The sequence below is a fragment of the Dendrobates tinctorius genome, unplaced genomic scaffold (assembly GCF_039654945.1).
Source record: "Dendrobates tinctorius isolate UK_male_01 unplaced genomic scaffold, ASM3965494v1 ptg000374l, whole genome shotgun sequence".
Lineage (NCBI taxonomy): Eukaryota > Metazoa > Chordata > Amphibia > Anura > Dendrobatidae > Dendrobates > Dendrobates tinctorius.
The window spans coordinates 711,910-717,567 of record NW_027362040.1 but is presented as its reverse complement, the minus strand read 5'-3'; positions in this window follow the sequence as shown (position 1 = coordinate 717,567).

Below are 5,658 nucleotides of genomic sequence, written 5' to 3'. Positions count from 1 at the left end.
CGTCCTCCTCATCCTCCTTCATTTGTTCCTCAGGTCCTGCACCTTCACTAACAGTTTGTCTGGTACCTTGAGCCTGTAGGGGAGAGAGCCCCGGAAAAAGGGCCCGCCATGTGTCCGGGCCGGAACTAGGGGGGCTGCCACCCAGGTTCCCAGGAGATACGTTCCCGGGGGGAAAGAAAAGCAGGCCAGGACTGACAGTCGATCAGGAAACATGGGGCGGAACAAAGAAAGGGGGCGGGGTGACTACAAAACGAGCGGTGGGAACCAGCGGAGCACTCTCGGCGGGGAGAGAGACGTGGGAGACAAGAGACTGGAGGGAGAAGCTTAAGTGGTGTCCCAGAGCAAGAGTGAGTCAGCGTTTTCGAGACAAGGGAGACAGAGGCTCACCTGACCAGGAGAAAGGACGGTGCTGAGCAGCACGAAGAAGAGACTCAGCGAGACCCGCGGCCTATACAGCAAGATCTGTGGCCGCCACTGCACCGCTCCATACCGCGGCTGCGGCCTGTATTGTGGGACCTGTGGCCATCACTGTCCCGCTCCATCCCACGGCTGCTGCCTGTACGGCGAGACCCGCGGCAGCCACTGCCCGACTCCATACCACGGCTGCGGCCTGCACAGCGAGACCCGTGGCCACGACTGCCCCGCTCCAGACCGCAGCTGCGGCCTGTACAGTAAGACCCGCGGCCGCCACTGCCCCGTTACATCCTGCGGCTGCGGCCTGTACGGCGAGACCCATGGCCGCCACTGCCCCTCTCCATCCTGCGGCTGCGGCCTGTACGGCGAGACCTGCGGCCGCCACTGCCCCGCTCCATCCTGCGGCTGCGGCCTGTACGGCGAGACCCGCGGCTGCCTCTGCCTCACCACCCGATGTGGCAACCCCAGCAGAGGGGAACCAGCCTGGGGCCTGTATCATCCCCCCAGCACCAGGGCGTAGGAACGCCCGAAGCCTGTGACAACTCTTCTTTGGCTGTACCCGGCGGATGAAGCACCGAACGGACATCTTTCAGACTGCAACTCTGCAGGATGTCAGAAATTGATAAGTGACGTTTTGTTTGCGTTTATAATTAGTCCAAGGACCCGTAGCCAACCATAACGCGGCCATATAGTTTCCACCCCTCACCGTACTGTTTAGCATTGTGTTATTTGTGTATTTGTGCCTGGATTCCCTGCGTGGAAAACCGTTGTTAGTTTTCCTCTTTACATATATATAAAAAGACAAGTTTAACCCTTGCTCTGTCTCCGGCTCATCACTGCATCCTATGTGCCTGCGAGTTCCACATTTGGTGTAGTCGGCAGGATGCAGTCTCTGGGCATGGCAGCCACAGACCAAGGGGGTGAGGGTGGCTCCTAGTCCAGTATATCTATGGGTGCTACCTGCCAAGGTTCATGGGTAGTAATACAATGCTGTTGAGATGGACGGAGCGAATGCGGGGGGTGTTGAGGATGCACCCCATGACCCCTGACCTGGAGGCTGAGGTGGCTGTAATGGCCTTGGATGGGGAAGCCCGGGACTCAGTGATGTTAAGAGCCCCTGGACAGTGAAACACTTTTGCCAGGGTATTACAGATCCTGGAAGAAACGCATGGGGACCCTACTGACGTAGGAGAACTGAGGACCAGGCTGTTTAGTCGCATGCAGTGGGAGGGGGAGACCATCACGGTTTTGCAGGAACTGTATACAGCCATTGAATAAAAGGACAGGGTAGACCCTCTGACAAAGCAGGCCTTGCGGGAGCAAGTACGAGTGAACCCACGTTTGACCTTCTCCAAGATAGGGAGTTAGATGCGCACACGCGAGCAGGGGGTGACAGTTCCCATAGGGAAGGCTCGGAGCACCGAAGCCTCCGTGAACGCCATCGGTGAACCCCAGTGGAGATGCGACAAGAGCTGAAAAATATCAGAGGCGAATTGGTTGAGGTGAAGAAGAACCCTGAATCCTCGTGGCCCCCGGACCAGCCGGCCTTCGTGACCCATCGCCTACTTTGTTTGTGGCGAAGTGGGGCACTTCGCCCTGGAGTGCCCTCGGCGCGGGAGGTATCCGCCATGCCCGACATTAAACTTGAGGGCTCTGAGATGGGGGGATGCCACTCGGAACCAGAACCCACAACGTGGGGTGGTGGAAGTCCCGAAGATTTAGCAGCAAAGTGTCCATTAATTTTGGCAGAGTTTGAGGGCCGAGCGGTGTGCTGCTTGGTGGATACGGGGTCACAAGTTACGACCATGCCAAAGACCTACTTTCAGCAACACTTCCCCAAAGCCACAAGGCCCCAGTGGGGAGTCCGTAATCAAGCTGTTGGCCGCCAACCAGCTACCAATTCCAGTTGTCGGAGTAGCTTGGATGCAGATCTCATTGTGCAGCAAAGAACTGGCCTGGCGAGGCGTGGTCCTGACTCGGGGGGACACAGGCGATAGACACTCTGTCATCTTGGACATGAATGTACTAAAGGAATTCGTCAGCCTTCTCCTTAGTGAACTGACCCAAGAGACTCTGAATCAATTGAGCACCCACATCCCCCAAAGGCAGGTCTTCCAACAGTTGGTGCGAAGGGCATGAGTCCAGGAGGCCTGCCAGGAGGGGGAGGTGATGGGGAAGGTGATTGCGCCTGCAGCCACCCAGCTTGTGCTACGGCCAGGACAAACGATAATCGCACTGCCCATCCGGGCCCATGTACCCCTCGAGGGAGTGGAAGTGCAGGTGGAACCCTCCTCCGAGCACTTGCCCCCCGGGCTCCTGGTGGCTCGTGCCCTGGCTACCGTGAGGAAGGGGACAGCCCTCCTATGCTGTGTCAACCTGGAGGACCAAGACATCGTCATAAAACCTTGCAGTGAGATGGCCAAACTGGTAAAGCCCCTGGATGAGGTGCTCCCACCCCCGGCGCTGCAGCTGGGGATAAGCCCGAGAAACCCCTGGGCCATGACAGTAAATTACATCCAGACCTCGGGGCCCCTGCCTGAGCAAGAGGAGCGAGCGATCTTAGAGCAAATGCGGGCGTAACTCTCTGGGATAGGGCAAGCCCAAATACAGCAGGTGGAAGCCCTCCTGGGCCATTACAAAGAGGTGTTTGCTCCCACGAAGACGATCTTGGCTGCACCACAGCCATTACACACGGAATCCCCACTGAAGGGACGGCCCCCCATCAGAGAGCGCTATCGGCAGATTCCGCCACCATTATAACAGGAAGTAAAGACACTATTGGGACAAATGCTGCAGAAGGGGGTCATCCAAGAAAGTCAGAGCTCCTGGGCCGCCCCATTGTGCTGGTATGGAAGAAGGATGGCACGTTGCGTTTCTGCGTGGATTATCGGAAGCTGAATGCCTGCACCATCAAGGACTCATATCCGCTTCCCCGTATAGAGGAATCCCTGTCTGCCTTGGGAAAAGTGAAATATTTCTCTACCCTGGACTTGGCTAGTGGGTACTGGCATTTACTGATGTCGAATCAAGATCGAGTAAAAAAAGCCTTTATCTTGCCCATGGGGCTGTTTAAATTTAACCCGATGCCTTTCGGACTGGCCAACGCCCCCAGAACCTTCCAGCGATTAATGGAGCCGTGTTTGGGTGACCTAAACTTTGAAGCCACCATAATCTACCTGGACGACATTATCATCTACATCGCCACGTTTGAGGACCACCTGTATGGTCTGGGCTAGGTGCTCGGCCTGCTACAAAAATACGGGTTGAAGGTGAAGCCCCAGAAATGCCATCTGTTCCGCACACAGATTGAGTACCTAGGACATGTCATTTCCGTCGAGGGCGTGAGACAGTCTCTGGAGAAGGTTGCTGTGATACGGAAGTGGCCTAACCCCGAGACGGTGAAGGATGTGCGGGCCTTTCTGGGGCTGGCTGGATACTACCATCGCTTCATGAAAAATTGAGCCCAACCCCTGCAGGACCTGCTAAAAGGGACCCCGGCTGGTGCCAACAGCGGGAAGATACAATGGCGCGAACAGCAGGAAGAAGCTTTACAAGACCTCAAAGACGCACTCTCGGAGGCCCCAATGTTGGCTTATGCGGATTTCTCGCAACCGTTTATTCTGCACATCGACAGGAGTTTGCACAGGCTGGGGGCTGTGTTGTCTCAGATGCAGGACTGTCGGGAGAAGGTGATCGCCTATGGCAGTCGGTCGCTTCACGACTCCAAACGCAATCCGGACAACTACAGCTCCTCTAAGCTCGAGCTCCTCGCGTTAGTGTGGGCCATGACGGAGCGATTCGTGGAGTACCTGGCGGGTTCAGAGGTGTTGGTGCGAACGGACAACAACCCACTAGCCCACCTCGAAAATGCCAAGTTGGGGGCCCTGGAACAACGGTGGGTAGCCAGGATGGCAAAATTTAAGTATAAGATCATTTACAAATGAGGGGCAGAGAACGTCTACGCCGATTCCCTGTCCCGAATCCGACATATGACCCCAGGGTGGAGCCGAGGCAAAGAGTTGGAAGGAGAAGAAACACCATTTTCCTCAGGCACTAACGAAACAGTGGCGGTTGCAAGAGAACAGTCCCATGCGGGGCCCATAAGGGGCATCCTGGAACAGTCCCGAGACGAATGGATAAGCCTACAACAGGAAGATGAGGAAATCGTCTCTCTACGTCAATGGGTAGCCACGAAACAGTTGCCCAGTGACGCCCAAAGAAGGACACTCTCTTGGGACACGTTAATAATGCTGCGCCAGTGGGAGAGATTGGCGATCAAAAACAGACTATTGTATCGAAAAGTGGAACAGCCGCCTGGCTGGTGGTAGTGCCGGGGGCCTGGCTGAGTGAAATTGCCCGGGAGGCTCATGAAAAGGGAGCTCAGTTCAGGGCCCAAAAGACTTTCCAGTGGCTGCAGCGGATAGCCTACCATCCCCGATTACAAACCGAAGTGGAAGACGTTAACAAAAAATGTCGTCAATGTGAACTAACTAAACCACCGGAGCAAAGGGCTCCTTTACATACAATTATAACAAAGGCACCCCTCGAGCTGTTAATGATAGACTACCTCACCATTGGTCCGGCCCACCAGGAGTACGAGCACTGCTTAGTTATGATGGACCATTTTACTAAATTCGCCGTGGTAACCCCTACCAGAGACCAAACGGCAGAATCTGGGGCCTACGCCATTTGTAAGAACTTTTTTCCTAGGAAAAGTAATGGAGGAGCTACATCGTCTGTATGGCATTGACAAATCTCGGACCACGCCATGCCACCTGCAGGGGAACGGAGCTTGCGAACGATTTAATCGGACCTTAATCCAAATCATGCGTGCCTTGGAAGACAACCGGAAAACCCGTTGGCCCGAGTACATCCCTGAGCTGGTCTGGGTATACAACAACCAGGTTCATCGAGTCACTGGCTACACTCCATACTCGTTGCTCTTCGGGCGAGAAGGAAAGGGGATCAACGTGGTAGAGTTGGACCCAGATGAAGAACAACCATGGGTAGGGGTCTCCTCGTGGGTCCGGGATCACTGGTATCATCTGCAAACTTTGCACAGACTAGTACAGACAAAGATCCAAGACTTGGAACACCCAGGAAAAGCCCCATCATAACCAACAGAGATCCAAGTGGGAGATCACGTCCTCGTACGGGACCGGCGCCCTCAAAACAAAGAAGAGGTTCCTTACCGGGTACTATGTTGGATAAGCCCAGATGGGCCTGTATATGAAATACAATCTG